Source organism: Rhipicephalus sanguineus, chromosome 1 (assembly GCF_013339695.2).
Source record: "Rhipicephalus sanguineus isolate Rsan-2018 chromosome 1, BIME_Rsan_1.4, whole genome shotgun sequence".
Lineage (NCBI taxonomy): Eukaryota > Metazoa > Arthropoda > Arachnida > Ixodida > Ixodidae > Rhipicephalus > Rhipicephalus sanguineus.
Window position 1 is genome coordinate 266,757,426 of NC_051176.1, and position 23,598 is coordinate 266,781,023.

Consider the following 23,598-nt stretch of genomic DNA (forward strand, 5'->3'; position numbering starts at 1 on the left):
TATGCGTCTCGTCGACCAATGTGGTAACCGTAATTGTTGAGCTTAATGCTAACCAAGATAACATAACATTATTGCACGCGAGTTACTCGCGAGGGCTCCCTCAACACGCACTAATACGCGACTAATCGGATATATGAACCATCCCTGTCAGGTTGAGGGCGCGATGATAACTTGCGGACCTGCCAGGACGCGTGTTTAAACATCGGGTCATGTAATAGTTATGTTTTAGTACAGGGCAGTAAGCATAGCGCCTAGAGTTCGCTCTGATGAGTGTTCGCCTACAAAGACAGCGCCTGCCGCTCGCCTTGTTAGCGTATTCATAATCACGTTATCTCGTTTGACTCGGTTTTTTTGACCGCGAGTAGGAGAGTTTGGCCAAAGAAAGCCAGTGACAGGAAGGAAACGAACAGAAAAACATATGAGATCGCGAAGAAAGAAAGAAAAGATCCCTCCCGCCTTTTTCTCGTGGCCACGACCGAAACCAAGCTTCTTTCTTTAAGCGCAAAGGCGCCGCCGAATAAGTGGGCTTTCGCACTCGCTGCGGTCGACGCTTTTATTCCGGGATTCTTGCAGGCTGGTTTTCTTTTTCATAAGGTCTTTTCTTTGTTCTGCGTCGATCCCTATAGGATTAGTCTTGTTAATCCACCTGCCGCACAACGGTCAATTCAAGCCACTCCTTTTCTTTTCCCCGGTCTTCTCTCTGTTTATCGGCATGTCATATTTTAGTCTTCGTGGGAGGGGCCTGTCTTTAATCAGCTTAATTAAGAGCGTAGCGCAGCCACGAAGCAAGACATCTTTTCCTCCGCTCCGCTTCCAGTTTTTCTCTTTTTTTTTTCCTTCGACACGAGAGCCACCGGCTGTGCGGCAGGCGCCTGCCTTTTACTTATTTCTCTTTTGATTTCTATCACTGGGCTTTCATTTCCGTACAGACGCGGTTAATGCTGTCCTCAAGAGAGCAGCACACACGCTGCCAGCCTGGATCTGGCGCACGCATCCTCCTCTATGTGCGGGCCGTTGTGCCTTTTTTTCTACGTTTGATCGGCGCCCTTGTTCTCGAAGCTTTAATTTACGGATTATTAACAGTTTAGGCGAGGAAGTGCCATCGGCTGCAGACGTTTCTTGAGTTTCGCGTGCAGACAGAATTTTCGCCGGCAATTCTATAGGAAGGAAACAAAAAAAATACGGAAAGAGGCGGTAACAGCTATGGCATGCCAGTGCAAAAACGAATCATCAATAACGAGCCGCCTTTATTTTGTGGCTTTATGCACAAGATCTTGAAGCTCAGAGTAGGAAGGCGCCCCCACTTAGATTCGACACATCTGAGATTCGCACTTGCGAATAGCTATGCTATCAATAGCGATCGGGAGAGAAATAAAACGAAATTAGGAATGTTGACCAGATGTCATTTCTGGCTGTGTATACCATGCTCAAAATAAAGTGGCAAGGGAAAATAATGCGACGTACAGGCCGGCAGACGACGGGTTTCTGTAGGATTTGTGGACCGCAATCAGCGCATGTGTCACTTGTGATCACCAATCTTTGGGCTTTCAGAGGTGACGTTGGACAGTTGTCGATACTGTCAAGCATGGTGCATAGCCCTCGCCTCTGCGTACTGCAACACATGAAGTGCGATAATGTCCTATAACTGGCGCATACGGCGCCTGTCATCGTCGTCACGGCATGACCGTCGTGTGGTCGTTGACCCATGGCGTCAGAACCACGAAGTCTAAACTGTTAACAATTGTTGGGGTTTAACGTCCCAAAATCACAATATGATTATGAGGGACGTCGTATAGTGGAGGGCTCCGGAAATTTCGACCACCAGGGGTTTTTTAACGTGCAACTTAAATCTAAGTACACGGGCCCCAAGCACATACGAAAACTGCTGTTCGCAAAACAACGTTACATCCCAGTAAATGCCGCGAAATTCCGCTAAATGTGTACGTTAGAAACGCTAAGTCGACATCACTTTGTAGCAGATATCGCTGTAACTTTGCCGTTCACACGTTCACATGTTCTACGACTGATTTTTCTTTTTCCAATGGCTAAGCTGACTCGTACAAGTAGGACTTCATGTAAAGTCATTTAATGATATTAAATAACCAAATATTTGACAACTCTCAACACTGAGTCAGCCCACTTCCTAATTTATACATGCTGTACGCAATATGCCAGCGATGATACACTGCCACCACGTAAGTGTATACCACAAAATACAGTAGCAAACCCATGCTGGCCTATTTGCCTCCCTGGTTCTCCTCACTTTGACTCTCTCTATCTCTCCACCGTCAATGTACGCTGCAGCCTCACATACAAGCATAGATCTTTTTAGAGATTCTTAGAGAAGCATAGACTGCAAATTACCTGCTTGAGGCATAATGCAGCTTGCGCATGAGCAACTACAGACCAAGAGCATCTCAAGTGCGCGCCTTCGCTGCCACAACTACTGCTTATGGGTCACGGCACTATAGTATATATATATGGGCCTTTTTACATGCGTATACAAAGTTCATAGTGTGCGCGTATGTATGCGGTAACCGCCGTACAGAAACGCGCCAGGTTATGCCAAGTCAATTGGTCCCGTTTGAAGCTTTGTCAAGGTCATTCAGTAGATCCCATTTATTTCGCTGTGGCCGGTGCCGCTTCAGCAAGTTCAGCGGCTTGCACGTACAAAGCCAGCGAAATATACGCAGGGTCGTTTATTATTACTATTTTAACACGAAAGTGTTTTATGCCGGGGTCCACCAAGACTTCAGTGACGTATTTCCGTCACGGAAATGACGTCGAAAAAATATGCGCAATCAGATAGCAAAGAAAAAAAGGTACCGTCAACGGGCATCGAACCCACGACCGCTCGGTCCGCAACAACAGATGCCGGGCACGCTATCCACTGCGCCACGGTCACAGACTCTGGAGGCTTTACGAACGCGCCTTTTATATCTACCACTCTCCCGGTCGGCTGGGTGTAGTTGATCTCTGGTGGTGGTGGTGAAAAACTTTATTATAAAAGAGAGTGTATGAGCCCCTCAAAGGGCCCTACAGACTAGGTGACATCCTCTGGGAGTGGTAAGGTAAAGTAATTCGTCATTGCTGTGGCCTCCGCGACTAACACTTGCAACGCGTTACGCGTCCGTCCCATTCGGTGCGTTTTCAATAGAAGTTGAATTTTGTCAATGCCTTAACACACCGCGAGGTGGCGACCTTTGCCCAAGCGTCGTAAAAGCGTCGGCCTCGCTCAGCATCACGCTAATACAAACCAAAAATAGCTCTGCGACGCGCGCCTGCCTCACTTGGCTGTAACACCGCGTTCCATGCTCACGCGCTCGCCCCGAGAAAAATTGCGGCCGGGCTACCGGGGCGGCACGACGCGCTTTGCGTTTCCCTTTAGTCCGGCCGTGGTGTTCAATCACATTTTAACATGCCGCGGGATGGCGACCAAGTTCTGCGTCCAATATGCGGCGCTCTTCCGGCTATCACACCTCGTTCTCTGATTACGCTTTCACCGTTAACTACTACAGCTACCACAAGGGTTTGTTTAATCATTTAGCATGAACGTTAGTCGTTGGGATGGAGGTGTACCACCAATCATCAAAGTGCGTGCATACACGTTAAACGGCGCCATTAGCTGCCAGACATCAATATACATTGTGCAAACTCTCTTATATCAATGTACAGTAAGCATTCAGTTACTTCTGTAAGGGCACGCTTTACTTTCGTGTTATTCCGATTCCTATGACGGAGGGATCAACCGTGTTTTTTCTTTTTAAAGCTCGTTTCTAGATGGCTAAAAGTGTGCTGAAGAGATGGAGAAAATGCAGTAAAAAGTTTTTCGCAGAAGAAAGGACGACATGAGAGAACGTTTTTTTGCATGACGGGGAAGCGCGTACACGCAAAAACGCTTTCTATGCTGCCCGTAAGATGTGCTTTGCGATGTCAGGGAATATTATACGAACTTGCGCGCGAAATGCTTGGGACGATTCTGCACACATCACTCCCATCCGCCCCGATGTTTCGTCGCCATTTTTGTATGTGTAAGTGGTTGCTAGTGCTAGAGTGACTTTCTTGTTTTTTATTTTGTTTATCTGGATTTATTATTTGCGTTGAACACCTTCTTTTATTTATATGTAAATGAAACGAAGGGTGCTGCTTACGATCTCTCCAGCTGCACCTCCGTTCAACGCTATACCTATATATTGACAAGTCGTGCGGGGCCGTTAGGGGCATTGAGTTTTGATCAATGGGTGCATTTCTGTCTCCCGAACGTTTCGCTAACGCTCTGCATGTGCGCAGAAGGCGACCAAAAATCTAATCACTTCCAGCTCAAATTGACCTTTCTCAACTGGCAAAGTTGCGTCAAAACGAGCGCCTGAGCCGCGTGGCTTCTAGCTTTTTCGCAATCCTGCGCACTCTGGTATACAAAAGAAAAGATCGCCTATATATCACTTGAGATTAAAAAAAAAAAATCTGAGTGCTGTGGAAATCCTAGATGCATTTCGAAATATATAATGCTTTGGGTTATACGTTGAAGAGTTTTATTTTTTTATTTATTTTCTCACAGGATCGTACAGCAGGAATACTAAATTAGCAAAGATTTCGCAACTCCCTACAAGTTTTCTCCAGCAGGTGAGCTGCCCCTCGAGTTCATGAATTGATTCCGCTTTATTCTACTTCTCTTTTTTTAATACGGGCTTCACCAAGGCAGAGATGATGCGCGTGGGTCAGCTGAAATTTCTTGGCGGTGCTCTGCAAGAAATAACGAATACTTTTGTTCTTCTTGCACAGCTGAGACCGTCTACTTGCCAAGCGAATTAACTCTCACGCGGCCGTTGACGCACAACGCCCTTCTTTTTGACGTACGGTATAAATATCAAAGCTTTCCTGCGTATGTAAGTGCACTACAGCTACAGCTGACTGGAAAAGCGTTGATCGTTAGGCATATAATTTATAGGAAAATAGGAGTAAAAACAAGTCGAACACGTCTACTATCGGATAGTATCACAAATAAGAAGAAACACCCATTTTTTACAAGTCCTGACTGTTAGATAAGAATGAAACTACCCTGTAATATATCATTGCCAATTGCTAGCAGTAACTCAGAACACGACATGTTGCCGAAAGCTTCAGTGGTATCTGAGAATGCTGTATACGTAAACGGATGCAAGAACATTGGTTATAGCTTGAGCGTGGTGACTGTTGATCGGATGTAGAAGGCGCGAAGACGACGATAGACAAGAGAGAGACGCACACACAGGGCGCCACTCCCTTGTCCGTGTCGTCTTCGCGCCTTCTGCATCCGATCATGCAATACCAACACGCCCACCTGTCTACCCTAACATGGTGATTGTTAAAGCTTGAGCGAGGTGATTCAGTCGGATACCTGACTTATATGGCGAACAAGCTGCGAACATCCATCCATCCATCCATATATCCATCCATCTATAGCCGCCTACCTCTGGGCGCTCTCGGGGTCGTCTCATTAAATTAGTATATGACAAAATTGGCGTAAGAAGGCATCAGTGCACGATCAACGCGATTAACCTGACACCGATAACGTGACGTGCCTGTTGCGTTAGTCATGAAACCCTTGCCCCCAGTCACGTGGCTGCACACCCGCGTATGCGGCCCGTGGTATGCGGATATGCGCCACAGGCGATTCACAGTACATATCAACCAATGGCGAGAATCGACAATGGAAATTTGCTATGATACTTTACGGGGGTTATAATAGTGAAATACATACAATGTGTCATAGTTGGCGATTTCAACGTAGCAGACAAACGCTGACAAACTTGCTGCAACGACCCTCAGACAGAAACCACGCGGTACAGACTGTACATAAATGTAATACATAAGCAGTTGTGCCTAACCTCGCTTGCGGCAGTGGTGTTCGTCTAACGTCAATTATGGTTGTAGCGTTAGCTATTCACTTTCATAACTATGTAATAAACGTTACATATGTACTTCAACGACTCGGCGAGCTGCGTTCAAGTGTGCTCCAACTTGAGTGCCGACGTTACGTCGGACTATAAGCTATACCTTAGAGGAGCCAGCGTATTCGACGTGCCTGTTAAGTCCACGATATACACACTACCTAATTTACTCAACGACGTCGATACACCTCGTAACGCTTGGCTCAAAGCCAAAAACATGCGGCATAGATAGCTAATCGCTGACTGCTTCGCATGAAATCGATTCCCACAGCGCGCGAGATCCGCCGGAAGCTTTGTTTGCGGTGTTTGGCCCTGGTTTCTTCATTCCAGGAAAAAATAAGGAAGATGCGCGTTTCTATCTATTTACTTTCGCAGCAGTATATAAGAGCAGTGCACACATGCGTGTTCGCTATATATACTACATCCTTCCGAACGGATTGCGCTGTCTGCGTTATTGACAATCACGCTCTTCCGTTCTTCCAGAGAGGGCCGAGTTCATTACAATGGCGGCTGTCTGTCATACGAGCTAACGACAATCACGGCTCTTCTCCTGCTGAAGTTTATCCTTGGGCCGGTACAGATTGTTCAGAGCGTGAACTTTAGGAAGCGGCAGATGGGACAAACAATCGCGCTTCAATTAACAGGTCCCACTGTATTTACGTAAAGGAAGGGAGGAAAAAGAAGGAGGAAAGACAGCTCCCAGATTGCCAAAATCAGTACGCGTGGAACGGCATCAAGCCGCTAGGGAAAGGAGAAGCCTTGGCGCATGCAATATTATAAGGAATAAACGCTGTTCCTGATGTTCCTGAACAAAATCAGAGGCTAATTTAAAAAAACCAAAATTAAAAAAAAAAGACAGGTTTATTGCCCGCGGGTATACCGCATCGGGCCCAATGGTCGACGACTTCCTAATTTAAAATGGGGTGTACCTTCCTTTATTCAAGAAACAAAAGAGCTTTAGTTCTTTGTTTCTTTTGAAGTACCAGCTGGAAAACTTTCGCGGGCAAAAAGTTGGTCTGAGTTAAGTTAGTGCCGCGTTGAGCAAATCTATATATATATATATATATATATATATATATATATATATATATATATATATATATATATATATATCGTTCTTGTGCTTTTGTCCTGTATTGTTCTTCGCACCCTTTTCAAGACAAAATGAACGCAGAAACGTCCGCCCGCTAATAACAAGCCCGCACATGTATTAACTGAGTGCACATGTTCTGAATAAAGCTCTGAATAGCTCTGAATACAGTAAAAATTTAACTCTGAAAAATTGGACGGTAGCTAGCTCAGACCTTTCATGCTCTATCAGCCCCGCCCCGTCCTTTTTTTTTTCGTCATTACAAACGTTTTGAAATTACTTCGCTTTTACGATAAAGGGAATGGTGCAGAGAAAGAAAGTGAAGGGAGCGGATTACCTTATCCCGGGAAGTTGGTAACTTTTTGAAAAAGTTTTTATATCAGCCACCAGCCGCTGTGTTTATTCTCCTGGCTTCTCTTAGCAGCTCCTGCATCAAGGAACACTATACTATTATACCGTTAAGCTTGAGGCTAATGGGCATATATGCACGCGTTGACCGTTTTCTGAATTAATCCGCTAGTTACGCAAGTATTAGAGAAGTGGGAAAACTTCCTTATTAAACTAACTTTTCTAAAAAGAGTATTAGGAACGTTAAGTGGAATGCGCATACAATGTTTTAAGGAAAGAACTCCGAAGCTCCCACAGTTATCTCGAAAAAAATCGCGAATTTGAGAAAATCTTCATTTTGGTCCACATTTAGACGAAATTTACACCATGTGGTGCTCCAATTAAAAATCAGCTTTATACGTAAGTGAAAAGCAAATAAACAATTTTTATTTTTAAATAGTTAAAAAGAAAATAATTGCTTGAAGTTCCCCATTGACGGCTATCTTCCCATTTGTTCATACGACAGGTTCCTCACTGAAGTTCCGCTATTGCCGTCAATGGGGAAATTGCAGATTTATTTTCTTCCTTAAAACAAACAAGTGTACTCATAAAACTTTCCTTACAAGAATAAATATCTATTTGCTTTCGATTGAGGTATATAGCTGGTTTTTAATTGGAGCGCCACGTGGTGTAAATTGCGTCTCCATGTGCACCAAAATAAAGATTTGCTTGAATATGTGAATTTTTTTCTCGTAAGACTCGCAAAATTCAGTGCTTTGAAAATATTTCTATCGCAAAATATACCTTCCGTAGAGCAACTATTGATTACTCAGATATTCATACATAGCGCAATACCCCAAGGGAAAAAAATGCAAACATAGAACATTATAGCAAGCTTTCTCGGGCGTATGTGGCAGAAAATTTGTAGTAATATTATCGAGCTATACCAAATTTGGTATTGAAGCTAGAAACGCTACTCTCAGAATAACTTTTCTGACAGTCATCACTCAGAGGACCTTCTGCGAAATTCTGATGGCTCCCACGTCACCCAATTTTTTTTTTTTATCTACGAAATATTCCGAAAAAAGGCAATTCGCTCTTTTCAACGCAAAACTCACAGGGTCCCTTATGCATTCGCCTAAGACGACTTCCATTTCTTTTCTTTTCAGTCGATGTATTGATCCTACCCCACCACCCTCCGAAAGCTATCTGAACCTAACGTGATTTTACACTGCCTCCGTGATCGGCCCACCTTTTACCAAGCTACCATGTCATGGTGACGGCATCACATGATGATAAATTTTCGCATCACTGATGATGATTTTTTGCATCATCACGCCGCTGTACACCCACGCCGACGGTCAATCTTCGCGTTTGATGAGGCATCTAAATCTTTCGCCTAAAAAATAAGCACGATTTTTTTTTTCGCATACGTTTGAGATGGTCGTCAAAATGGCTGGGACTTTTGGCATCAAATGACCCATCTGTTAAGGTAAATAGAGATGCACATGGAGGAATGGACTCTGTCAAATTGGTCATACTATGGAGGTGCCCATGCAAGTACATGCCCATCCCCTCAAATCTGATGAAGAAATTCCTTCTTTCGAATCCTGGCAGTCAGATCGACAGAAAGAAGCGATTTTAAAAGGTGCTGTGTCACTAGGATTTCGTTAGGTCTGACGAGGCTTGATAAACCCCAATTTCACGAGCTGCAGTCCGTGGCAGTTGGACAGAAAAAAAGACAAAAAGACTAAAAGTAGGAAATACCAACCCCAACTTAGGGTACATTATTATGTGCGAGCAAAAGTCTGCTATGAATGCACTGTTAAGTTCGTCAGGCGACATCACTGTAAACAGTAAAGCTGATCTTCGAATGTCCCGTGCAAACGCTTTGATTTGAGCGGATTTTGAATATTTACCATCGAATTACCGTGGTCTCAACGATCAAAGACATGTGCAAGGGACCCGTATATTGATTGCAGTGTACACTTCAGGTCATTAGTTATTGCTCACCCGTGCTTGGTCTACATGCGTCATCCTGTTATAGTGTTGTATACCTTTAAGGCGAAAGTCTTAGATGCCTCATCAAATGCGAAAATTGACTGGCTTCCCGCGGCGTCACCGCCAACGCAAATGATGAGAAAATCATCATGTGATGACGTCACCCTATGACATCGTCATGACTTCACATGACGCAAAATTTGTGACGTCACGTGATGACGTCATCACATGACATTGTCGCTGTCATGTGACATGTGACGACATGTGAAATTGTCACATGACGACATCACATGACAAGAGAAACCCGTGTATTCCTGTTTACTTACAATTGTTAATGAACAGTTGCAAATATGGCGCTTTTCGACGCTTTTCTTTGTCCCCACTGTTCTTCTTCGTCCCCTTCAAGTGAGTGTCTGAACTTTGCTGCTTTAATTAGTAATTACCGTTACCAACAGACTATCCCTTAGCCAGCTAAAGTGACGCCTTTGTTTATGATTATTGCGGACGGGCGGCGACAACACGGAAGACAGGGAAGAGAAGGAGGAAGTTGGCACGGGCAGTAGAATAAAAAAGATGGCTTGCTTGGTCTAGGGCTCGGGTCTTTATTACACGACAGCCTTTTCGCGTGAATTCTCTTACTTCCGGCTATTATAGGTCTAATTAGAGTGAAACGTTATGAGGCAAGCATTCTCATTGTCTTCCCAGGTGATGTCATCAGGAATACTGTCATATAATGGAGTTGCGTAACTAAGGTTTTTGATAACCTATTTTTACGGTTGTACGTTATCAGTTTGCATCTAAGGAAAAGGAAACACTATAGACTTGGTAAGGAAAGCCAATTTTTCAGAGGCACGACACAGCTCCCGCTCAAAATATGAGCAATTTGCTACAGCAGCTGTACATTTATACCTCAGCGTGGGCGCCTGCGCAAGGGAATCGAGTGAAGATTTTATTCGGAAAAATTACGCTGTAGAGGATTTGTATGGCTTCATGATGGAATGAGGAGATTGATTTCTTTTTATTTCGTTAGTTTACCTTCGGCATCAGTACATATTACACAAAATTGTGCGGCTGTGTTTCCTCCATAATGTCTAGGAGGGACCTATGATGAGGACCGTATATCCATCTCTGCAAGTCAGACGGCCTGGTCTGCTGAAGTGCCGCAAGCCGCAGGCGGATTGGTGGAATAAAAGAAAGATTAAGGGCAGTGTAACGGCAACTTTTCCAGGTGGGAGGTAGCGAAGAGTTATCTGGGGTATAAGTGTGCAGCATGCAGGTCTGCAGCAAAAGTTAAAAAAAAAAAAACAGGCCGGCGCAGGATGCGCAGCATCCAGTCACAGCGTGCCAGAGGAGCGGTCTCCTAAGAGCCCATCGTAAACTGTATGAGGATGCTCTAGTACTGCAAGTAAGAAGCACAGAAAGTAATGGTTCAATGTGAACACATTAATCGAAATACAGTCAGGTGTGCTTTGTGATCCTAAAAGTACACTGCGAAGGACGTGTAGGGCGACACTACGGATACCTCGTTGTTCACAGACACGAAGTCCAAACAAGGCAAGATAATGGCGAACAAGAGTCTGGCGGTCTGTTGACTCATATATTGTTGTGCCAGAGCACCTGACCGAACGGGGAAGCGAATAAACACCTGCACTTCGTTGGAAGTCCAGGGCATCGCGGTCAGCGTCTGCCCTGCGTCCAAGAAAAGGGCCAGCACCTGCCACCTGGAAGCAGGGATCAACACCTGCTACCTAAAAGGCTGTTCAGCACCATAAGGGGAGACGTCAACACCTGCTACCTAAAAGGCTGGTCAGCACCATAAGGGAAGACGTCAACACCTGCTACCTAAAAGGCTGGTCAGCACCATAAGGGGAAACGTCAACACCTGCTACCTAAAAGGCTGGTCAGCACCATAAGGGGAAACGTCAACACCTGCTACCTAAAAGGCTGGTCAGCACCATAAGGGGAGACGTCAACACCTGCTACCTAAAAGGCTGGTCAGCACCATAAGGGGACGTCAACACCTGCTACCTAAAGGACTGCCCGACAGACTAAGGGGAGACGTCAACACCTGCTACCTAAAGAGCCACCCTGTCAACAATGGACTGGTCCCCTATTTAAGACCGGCCTGGTCCGTTGTTGGAGAGACGCCCCAGCCGACTTGGTCGTGCTGGCAGGCTCTGTCCTGCTATAACCTGCTATAACCTGCTATAACCTGCTATTACCTGCTATACCTGCGATAAACGTTGTTAAGTTTTGTAAACGTTTTGCCTCCTTGTCCTGCTCCTCAGCGATAAGTCCGATCATCGGCTACATCGGCTCGCCAGCCTCCCGGCTTTCCTCGACACGAAAACCCCACTTCGTAACAATATAGAGGCTATATGAAAGTGCCCGCAATATCAGGGCCATAAAAATGCTATGGCCGGTGTAACTATTCCGGGCCGATATTCGCGATTTCCAGCACTTTGTACTGGCAGGGGTCAGTACAGTTTTTTCCATCCGCGACACAAATAATGCTGTGCGCCCGGAGCCGGTCGGAGTAGCGGACGCGACGGTCAGGCAGCGCCCTTCGCTCACAACACACATACCTTGACGCACATACGTCTCGGCGGCCGCACTTAATCATGGCGGACTTATAACAGCTTACTCTGTAAATGAAATTGGGCGCAGCGATGTTTTATCCTAGCGCCATAAACAAAAAGAAAAAAAAGAGAGAGAGAAAAATAAAGAAAAAAGAAATAGGATTGTGGCACATGCTGATAAGCACGTTCGTTTTGCCTTTATGCTGCGCCCTAACATCTAAACATTGTATGCTTCTAAGACTAGAGATTACTTTACGTAATATACAGCGATCATTCTATACCTTCAATGTGTCACTAATCCATGAGCCGCATTTCGCTAATCTAAGCTGCCGATTCATTAAATATTCCGCGATTGTTATACCGCTGTTTCTGCGAATGCCAGAAATTGCCAGAATTATAGCGCCCACGTTAAAATACGCATTGTTTTAAAAATCGGATTACACGAAACGGCGTATGTCGAGCATTGCTGGGCAGTATCGAAGATACATGTATCTTCGATACTACCTTAGATACTCTTTGGGTATCTTGTATCTGTATCGCGATACGTCTTGAAAAACGAGTATCTGTATCTGTATTTCCGATACATTCGATAATGTATCGTGTATCTTAAGATACAAGATACTACTATAGAAACACCGCCGTGCGAAACAGTAAACGTCGACCGGAATTCCGGTTCTCAAGCTGATATTGCTGCCATAGAGTTTCATATAGATACACTAGAGGGAACTCTGGCGCTAGTGTCTATGGAAGCTGCAACAGCCAGCATGGGAATGGTGGGTAGTACACGGATTTGTCTAGACTTCCTTCTTTCGGCTCCGTTTGGCTCCGCGTCGCCTGCATCCGCTTTGTCGCAAAACGAAGTTCAGCAAAATTCAGCTGTTCCACTTCACCACTTTAACTTTTTTAGGCTCACCAATTCAAATCTGGTCACGAAGTTCACAACGATCCATTCTTTTATCCGAAAGAAAACCAAAACACAACAGTAAACAAAGCCACAAGTGCGTTCGAAGCCCGCAAGTACGAAGACTAGGCAAATCCGTGTACTACCCATCATTCCCATGGTGGCTGAACGATCGCAGCGCCAGAGTACCCTCTAGTTAATTTTAGGAAACTCTATGATTGCTGCCACTAAGCCACCTGAATAAAACTGACGACAGTAACATCCTTGTATATTTCCGCCAGAGCGCTCCAGCGAGCACAGGCGATGATGTTTAAGCGTCCCTATTGGTGGAGCAGAGTCAAGTGATGGCGCTCGAACCATCGCGACAAAAACAAGCGTGCGAACGTCTCCGCGCAGCCTACCTTTTTTTCCTAGATGTTTTCTTTCTTTTTAGTTGTGTTGATGTCATGACACTTGTTCATAGACCCTGCACTCTGCTGCGTACTCCAATGCGTGCAGCATCTTTTGCACGAATTCTGATGCCGCTATACTGTCGCAATCGAAGTTTGTCTAGCGTGATGCTTCGTTGCAATGTCTCAAGAATGCAAGAAATGGGGCTGCTTTGCGTGTCGCGCCTTTTACACAATAGCGATTTGAAAGATCTTGTCGATACGAGCTTGACTTACACAGTACGATCAGATCGACTTACATGCATAGGAGATTCTGACAACCGTCCCACTATCGGTGCTGACGTTAGATGCAATAGAACCGGCATTTACGTAACAGGAAATATTTTGACGTACTGTATCTTTGTTCTTCCTGCTAAATTATTCGAGAAATTCTTTTAATGATCATTTGATTGTTAGCATAAGCGCCTTCTTTGCCGTCTTCCGTTTGCATCCCATTACCCAGTCCTCTGCGTAGTTTTTCGCCCGTCTGTTTATTGTAATATGTCTCTTGTAACCTGCTGCTAAAATACGTTCTGTGCTTTATTCTTATTTTTTAACTGTCTGCGAACGTGGTTTTATTTCATATTTCGTGGGCTTTCTCTAAAAGCCCGAAAATATTCACCACGCAGCATGTACGCTGCCAAAAAAAAAAAAAAAATGGGTCGGCCGTTTTTAAGTTCGCTCTACGACGTGTCGAAGCGCAGTTTGCCCTAAAGTGAATAATAAAAATGTCCCAATGTTGCATAATTGACCGTATTTAATTAACCAGTTTAGCTTAGTACAAAATATACCATAACGAGTGCCACGTGACGGCAAACCGAATACCTTTGGTTTCATTCAGCGGCGGTTAACCACTTGTTTTTTGAATATTGGGTTCTACTTACGTGAAACACCCTGTATTCTTATTCACTTTGATTGTTTAATACGGAACCACCTTGCTATTTGACTTAAATATATTCGTTTTCCTTTTTTTAGGTCACCTTAAAGTATTCTTATTGTTACAAATCCGCATGTAAGCAGAGCTAGAAGTGGCAATAGTGTGAATAGCAGTGATAACCTGCGGCGTTTTGTGCCGCTAGAATATGTCTGAGACGTTTAATGGCGGCTCAGGTTCTCTCGGAGAACAAGTGGCAAAAGATTGCACGTTAGTGAATATGTTGCTAACGAACGCTTTACGCCAACAGAAAAGTAAAATATTAAAAATCACTGCAGTTTTATGTCCTCAATTAATTGTGAGCGCCGACTATGTAGTTCATCGTCTTTACACGACGCGTCACAAACAATATCGCTACCAACGTTGTTGGTGCTGTACACCTGTCGGTGGAGGCGGTATTACGAAAACAATACGCTTGCGGACAAGGTATGACTGCACAGCGGTATCTGCGCCATCATGTGGAGGCACTTGCAAGTAGACGGTAACCAGTTAGCTGGTCGCCAAGTAGGGCATGCGACACCAATAAACTACAGAAGTGTCAAGCAAAAACGACTAACAGCGCAGCAGTTAAAGAGCTGTCATGTCAAGCAGCCAAACAAACCCCAATAAGTCGTTTAGAAATGAAACTAATACGCCTTGAGCAAGAAAGTTTGTATCTTGTGACACAAACAGGTATTTTGTTAAAATTAAACAAAGCTGGTCGCAGTTAAAAAATTTTCAAGTAAACACATTTCTACGTAGGCCTCTGCTGCTTCATTATATATACCTATAACGGCAAATTTGCAAATGTATCGAAGTATCTTAAGATACAATTGGGAAGTATCGTATCGGATACAATTATTCCGCGAGTATCTTGTATCTGTATCTCAAATACTTCTTGCCCGAGTATCTTGTATCGTATCGCGATACAATTTCAAAGTATCTTTGCCCAGCCCTGATGTCGAGAAACATGCGACGTCCTTGCAATATTCTCACTAACTACTCATATACAATAAATATTCTGTTTATTTATCGCCGTTATGTGGGTATTGCCCACGTGGTTTTCTGTGCTCCCAAAGCGCTCAGTTCTCGTTTCCCAGCAAAAGCAAAAGTGAGCAGCTTTCTCGTGCTAGGAGAATGGCATTTCGTGCGACTTGAAAGCTGACATATCATCGTCAGTAGCTGCAGGCATTGCATTGTCAGTAGCTACGTAACTGCGCTAATCGACTATATGAATATCTGTCAAATAGTAATTAATAAAGAAATGAAAAGCTCACACCTGCTTCCCGTCGTCTGCGGTTCCCGATAATTCGGTTTCTAAAATATCGCGCTGTTATCTTTAGTTGTATTTTTTAGGAACGTTTGGCAGTATTTAGGAAAACAATCTCTATTGAGCTGTAAAACTATCGGCCCTCATGGTATAAAGTGGCGTGACATGTAACGAAGCATCGAACAGGATTGCAGAGACATTCATATTGTTAGGAGTCATTTTAAGCTTAGCGAGTACGATGCAGCTATAGCCGTGAAGCAGTGATGAGCTTAACCCGCATGTTTGCTCCACTGAGAGTAGTTCGGGGTTAGGGGGCGAAATGTTTACGTTAGGGAGATTATACCGAGAATCAGGGCAGGAATTATGTTAACGTCTCCAGTTAACTATGGCTCTAAACTCAACCTGTGCGTGCACCCCTCTTCCTTCCCCGAGCAGTAAGGTCGTGCATGGGAGTAAGATGCCAGGCCCAGAGTAAGGCCGCTAATCCCACCTGGATGGAAGGAGCTTTCAGCGCTGGTTATGGTTTATTTTTTCTTTTGGCGCCAAGACACGTCGACCCTATACGGGGGCAAAACAGACGCAACATGCCCTCGCGCATAATGGTTTTTGTCACTGTGTGGTTAGTGCCTGCCTCCTTCCCCTTCCTCCAGGAAGAGCGTCGAACTAGAAAAAAATACGTGCAGCCGACGTCCCAAGGTGCCTCTCCTTGCCCTGATTAAACGCCTCCCATGTTAAAACACATTTACGATTCCTCACTTAAGTAAACAACTTGTTGCTCCAGTCGAGAGGAAAAGCTTATAGCCAGATAAGAAAGGTGGATCTTGTCGAATTGCATCAACACCCCTTGCGTGCGTGCGTGCGTGCGTGCGTGCGTGTGTGCGTGCGTGCGTGCGTGCGTGCGTACGTGTGCGTGTGTCTTGGGGGAAAAAGGCGTAGGCTTTAACGGGAGAGATGCTTTCCTAGTGCTCTACGATATGCCCTTTAATACTAACACTCGTTACTGTTTCCCTATTGGACTTAGTCGCGAGGCTGGGCTGAGACCAAAGCAGCTAACCGCTTCCTCTCCTCCGGTTCACTTGTCTGCTGTATTCGTCTGTTCGAACGCGCCGGTTCTAATCAAAGCTGGGCGAGATTCTCCCTTCCGTCGCTTCAATGCTATTGTTGCTTCTCATGTAACTAATCACAGCTAGCTGCGAGTCTACTCACCGGTTCGTTCCCAATTACTTGTTGGCCGACAGAACCTGGTGTGGCTCGTTCACGCAGTGTCGTAGCGTGCGGTCCGGGATGGAAAACAAAGAGACGCCGCACAGCTTCCTGGAGCGCATGGAAAATCAAAGGGGAAAGCCCTTGGCCCGGGCTGCTCGCCTGTGGGGTTAGAGTCCCCATCGACCCACCTTTCTGCCGCCCTTCTGTCCACGTGTACGCCGCGCAGTTGACAACGGGAGAAGGGGGGGGGGGTGACGAGATCAATGGTGCCTTCCGCGTCAATGACCGCGCCCGTCTAAAGCCGCCCTCCTGCGGCTCGCTCGAACTCCGAGCTTCGTTTTTCTTCCGGTTCCGTCCCCAGCCGTGTCTCTTCAAAGATAAACAGGACGCATATTAAGCAAAACGTTTCGGCGAACCGACCAGCTGAGTACTGCCAGCAGCGGGAACTGCGAGCGTCGGTCGCCGAGAGGCACATGAGGCCTCCTTCACGTCATCGGTTGCCCCTTGGTGCCACTGTTGTTCTTCCCACTCATTCTTATTTCTTTTCACATCTTCCGCTTTAGTCTTTCCACTGAAGGCATTCGGCTGGCTCCTGCAGCAAATTGTCTCGATCTGCCATCGATCTCGCTCCGCAGTATAGCTCCAGCGGGGCTGCCTTTCGCCGCGAAGAGCTCGCATATTAAAAGCCCGTTCGCCGTTCGTTCTCTTTCATTCGTGTCGGTTTTTCTTTTCGCTGTTTGTGGGAGCATTTCTGCCTCCTCTTTCTAGCGGGCTCACGCTAAACGCCTCGATCGGCCGAGTTCTCGGGGTATTCGACTCTCTGGCTGTGCCCGAGGAGTTGGGCTTCCACCGAGCCGCCGCGCGATAGGGCCGGCAGCCCGTGGACCTTGCGCACGGGTGCGTCAGATGCGCTCGTGAGTGAATATCAGCCGGCATTCGGCCGCTATCTATGTGTTTGCTCCCCCCCCCCCTCCTCGTATGCCCCGCTCGGCCATCTGCGTTCGCTTCCGGCGTTTCCACCACGCGGCGGACACTCGCTGCCGACCCAGGGGAGGCGTCCAATATATCCTGGCGCGTTCCCAGGGAAGAAGTTATGACTGCGCGGGGTTTTATACGCGCAATCCCCGACTGCTTATCGCGGCCCTAGAGGCTCTGACGAGGCCGCAGCTATATACGCATGCGTGCAGTGACCCGCGCGTTGCGCGCGACAATCCGACGGTAATTGCAAACCACGTTGCCCGCAGAGGCCATCCGCTTCCCCGTTGATCCTCTCCAAATCACGCGTCAAGTCCTCTGTGCACCGCGCGTTGCTTCCGGGCCACTTTCTCGACTATCGATACCGCCAATTCCTAGTTACATATCAATGTCGCACTACTCACCACCACCGTTGGCGGTGGTGATTAGTGTGGCAGTTATTATTTCTTTAGTTGTAGTCGTAGTATTAGTAGTAGTAGTAGTAATAGTAGTAGTAGTAGTAGTAGTAGTAGTAGTAGTAGTAATAGTAGTAGCAGTAATAGTAGTAGTAGTAAGTAGTAGTACCGAAATGGGCCCAAAGTCCGTGATTTAAATCCTTGTGTTCAAAGGCGTAATCTTGCCGAACTTTGTAAACAAACGAAAGTGTTTCTTCACTGAATCTTCAAGGAAGTAAAAGAAAAGAACAATAAAACAGGGCTATTTAAGCAATAAACCGCGACGTTCTATTTAATTGCAGAACTATCTGCCTTTTGTTCAGCAACGCAAAAGGTTTGTACGCTACACCGAGCTGTGTTCGACACATCCGTTATTTAAAAAATCGACTCCCCATCCTTGCCCTGCGAAAGCCGACGCCCGGCGAAATTGTGAACACCACCACTACAACTGCTGATTTTGTTACTTCGCTGATAAAATGACGCCCTCCTGAAGTACGTCAGTTACAAGGCTACAATAAAAATTAAATGCATTGCGATATAAGCGGGCTAGTATAAATGGCAACATTGAATTGAACAGGACAGCATTGTTCAGGTTTTACGTCCCAAAATCACGATACGATTATAAGGAACGCCGTAGTGGAGGGCTCCGAAAGTTTTGACCATCTGGTGTTCATTAACGTGCACCTAAATCTAAATACACGGGCCTCTAACATTTCGCCTCAACATTGAATTGAGCGAAGTGAAACGCAATGCATAGGTATGTATACAAGAAGGAATGATAGACACACTGCGTGTCTTTCAAAAGCTTAAAGTTTCAAATAGTATGACTGACAACATGTTTACACGACCACGCTTTCTAAATAGAGCGCCTCACTAGCTGACTGAGTGTTATGTTCTCGGCGCTATTTATACAGAGTCACTAGATTCAGTGGTTACTAAAAAGGTAGAAATTGTTGGAGCCTTCTCGGTACGTAAACATGTAAGTTTAAAATGAATAATTTTAGCGTCCTTTTTGTAAGTGAAAGTTTAAAGATAGCGCCCTGTGGGGCCCCTATATCACATTAAACAATTCTGAAAATTGATTTCAGCTTTTGCAGTGTCGATATATAAAATATGCCATTTTTTTCCGAGTACAGAAAAAGAAACGCGCGGAGAGAGCAGGCAGCGCTACACATTTTATTGGTTTTCTTCTGCGAAAACGAACACGACCTAGCCTCGTTCTTTTCTTCAGGGGAGTGGTATAAAGTTATACTGGCATATGCTACTCGGATTCGCATTGTCATTCCGCGACGTCAGAATTCGCTAACCGAAAGGAAGCTTTTTTTTTATGCAACCCATTCTGACCCGCCATAAGCAGCGCAGGATTTAAGCTGGAAGTTGAGCTGGAAGCACCTAACAAAAGATGTCTCACCAACAAGGCCGACATTGTACTTTCGCAAAGTTTCTTAGCATTATGTTGCGTAATGACGTGCCTTCACATTGTTCCTATACCACAGACTACAAGAATTTGCGCCACGTCGGATCTATGCTCTAAAGTTAGTCTGCTCACATATTCCGGCTCTTCTAGGAAGTCCGAATAACACCAGCGTAGCAATAACACGTCGGGGATTTCTCGCCGCTGTCCATGCTCCGTGTTTCTCTAAAGCGAACGGGACCCCGCTGCCGCTTTCTTTCTGCTACGCTGTTCAAAACCAGAAAGAAGAGCTGAATAGCTGGGAAATGTCAAAGGGGATTGAGGAAGCGAAAGAGAGCGTGAAGTGCGGGTGTTGAGAGCGGCGTATGATAGTCCCATTTACTTCCTTTGATGGGGTTTCCACTGGCGTGAATGAGGGTGATTTCTAATTCACGCAGGAATCATGCAAGACTAATGTCATTTATGGCGCCTGTGGGACCTCTTTTCCAGTTCTCCGCACCGAAGGAACCACGAGTTCTGCGTTACCACAACAGAACGTAGCTCCCCCATTTCGTGAAGGTCGTTACTATAATGACTGCGAGTGAAAGAGTCGACAGTAGCTGCCCAAGCAAGCGTTCGCATTCTCTTGCTGTTCTTGCTGATCATGCTCCCGCTAAAGGGGACCATGAGGCGATGCGAAGCAGCGTTTCGGCATGTAGAGCCCGCGTTTCAGAGGGGGAGTGGAGAAGGGAGGGGAGAGAGGCAAAGGGGAGAGGGGAAGTGTAGAAGGGGATGGGAGAGAGGCAAGGAGGAGAGGGGGAGGGAGAAGGGTAGAGGGGGAGGGGAAATGCGATGTGGAGGGGGAGGGGAGAGGGAGAGGAGGTGTGTGAAGAGGGTTTGCGCATGCGCAGTAAGGGCGGTCACGCCGCACACCACCACCACCACCGGATTGAACTCCGCTATAAGATGCTTCACATCTAAAATTGACAGTACCCAATTCGGCCGGGAATCGAAATAGGGCGACAAGTTTCTGTCTCTATCTCTCTGTACTGCGTAGAAGTAATTTCAGTAACGTCCAGCGAATATTAGTTACATTAAACTTATAGCCATACACACCCACGAGAAAGAAAATCACTCCGTTCTGAAGGGTGCAATGAAAATTTTAAAAGGCAAACAAACACATGCGTCTAAAGGAAGAGCTCGTCCTTGGCATGACGCACGAGTAGTGGTAGGTCACAAGAGGTAACAATATCTTAATCACCGGTTGATACTTATTTTTCAGAATTATTATAGTTACTTCGGCTGCGAACAGCCTTGCCTTCTTTTATTGCTTCGCGAATGCGACGCCACTTTCAGCTCAGAGGAGCGAAAAGGTGCTCTTCTTAAGAACGCACTGCTCATCAGTCATTTAAGAAAAAAGTTACCTCAGTGAGGTAACTGTCTTTGTTCTCAGCCTGTAAGACGTCATTTTGTCCATATCAAAAAGATTTAAAAAGATAAATTATTTCCATTGAAATAAAAATAATACCCGCGCACGTGTGGTTTAAATAGCGAGGTGGTGGGATATATCTGAGCCAAATTATGAAAAACGTTTACGATTATCTCTCATTTATGAGCGCAGTTGCATTCGCGCAGGAGCATTACTCGTTTCCTTAAAACAGCAAAGCCTAAATGTCACATAGGAGGAATCATGTCGCAATTTTTTTTTCCTTTTTTAGGTGATCTATTCCCCCTCCCCCCGAAGTTTACAGTCCAACACTGCCGAAGTTCTCCCTCGGTAGGTCGTGGTCGAAGTGAAACTCCGCCGTAGTGACACCCTGTAATTTGTTCAACGCCTGCGTTTTCTCTTCACAGAACTCGTGGTGAACTATAGCTGATCTATGGAGTTAAACGTCCAAAACAGCACACGGCACATCAGAGATGCCGTGGATCAATTAGGACTACCTGGAACTCGGTAACGTGCAGCACCCAAGGCACGTTATACGAGGGCATCTTTGCGTCACACCCTCCTCTAAACCCGACCTCTGCTGCCAGAAATAAATTCGGTAACTTCGACACGTTAGCTTTATAGATGGCTTGGGTTGGTCTATCGGGTTTCGACAATTCTATGTTGGGTCTGCCACCGACCATCTTTACAGAAACGGGTATAATAAGCGCGCAGATGTGGAGGTGAGCGCTTGCACACATGCGCACAGCGGCATAGTTCGGATTGACTATGACGTGCGATGTCCCATGTTCATGTACTGCAATAAAGTTTATTTATATAAAACTTCAACTAAGATCGGTGCAATCCGCCCGCTTCAAACTGAATTTGGCGTTGCTGTTGAAGGATTCACTTCGTTCAATGACTGCGTAAAATGGCTTCGCTTACTTTCAGGCAGCTTCGTCGACAGAGCATTATGGATAACATAGCGGAAGAAGAAGAAGAACACTTATTCATATCAGGGCTTGGAATGGTTAGGGTGGGTGGTGCCCCTCTTTCAGGGCCCCACTGGCTACAGCGGCTAGCCGGGCCTGGTCAAGGGTCGCCAGTTGGATTCCCATTTCCAGTTCCGCGAGCCGCGTCTTCCACAACCAATTCAGGGAATGGTTGTTCAACAGAGGCGAGATGGCAGCCTCCAGACGTAGCGCGCACTGATATGTAATGTTCTCCAATGTCGGTGTTGCTTCGCACCATGGACATTTGTTGCTGTATCTGTGAGGGTACATTCTGCGTAACCTGTGTATATGTGGGAAAGTGTTTGTTTGCAGGCAAGCAACTTAGCGGAGTATTCAAGATCGCTTCCCATTCCTAGCGTTTCTAGGCCCAACAAAACAATCGCTGTGAACAATTCTGCAGCATGTAAGTTCTCGCTTTTGGTGCTTGCTTCATACCCTTTATTATTCTGACAAAACTGAATATTACTGTGCGGGGAGATATGTGAGCATTTTTCGTTTTTTCCCCCTTTTCACTTCTTTTGAAGCATTCATACTCCACTAGGGGACGCTGCAGTCACAACTTCGGCACGTAAACGCAATCCTGCTATACTAAAGCTCTCTTTCCACGATGAACGTTTGCGGTACGTTAACGCAATTCCTTTAACCCCCGCTCTCACGCTAACGCTAAACTAAATCTGTCTATTCACCATCTAACACGGACAATAACTAAACGATTTACGCGTTTATGTTTGCTTTTTCTATCCTAGCACTTAGTGGTTGTTATCAGCTGCATTACAGGCGAGAGTCAAGTTTGTTGCAACGTGCCGGGAGAGGCCTCGCACAAAGCGGCCCGGGCGTTATCACGCGTAGCTTTGGTGTGAGCGTGTAATTGTTAGTGAGTTGAGAAATCAGTGAACACGGCACGAAATTGCTCGACGGGGCTACCTGCATTGCAGCGGAGTTACTGCTAATGATCAAACGAATTTCGCCATCTGAGCGCACGTGTGCCGCGGGTGAAAGGTGAACGTGCCCCCGCACATCTGAACAGCGCCTCCGGACTGCCGCGGCTTCCCGATGTGCGTGCGCCGAAAGCACTGGCTTCTCATTAGAAATCCGGGGTCGATAAGTCAGTTCGCGTTGAGTGTTTTTGCCCTCGTGCCTATTGAGGCGTACTTTTCGTTGCTTCCACACGCGCGCACGTTGGTCCGCGCAAATGCAGACGCGCATAGTGAAACACGACGCGGCGGAAAACGCGTCACGCGTGAGGGCGGGATCATTGTGTTCATTTGACGCGTGCACAAATGATCAACGCAAACTGCCTCACTCACTTGGCCGCGCGCTGGATGGCGTAGCGAGAAATCTGCGAAAGATGAGCGCGAAATTGGGGCAAATAAAAAGGCGGGAAAACAAAAAGGGGCAGAAGGCCCGATACTTGGCCCACGCATGATCGCGGTTTTTGTTGCTTCCTCACGAGTTGCCGCAACTCCGGCGCGGTAATAGCGATGCTGGCCGCTTCTAATTCACCCAGTCTTGCATGTAATGCGCACCCATGGGGGAAATGCTCGCGCTACGCTTCCACCGCGCGACGCATTTTTAGGGACGGCTGCTCCGCGGCATCTGAGCTGGACGCGTGAATTCTCGGTCTTACATGCGAACTTTTCTTTTACAAGCGAGCCACGCTCGGCGTCACTTTTTGGCGGCACCACGCGACCGGGCTGCTGCGCTATCAGTCA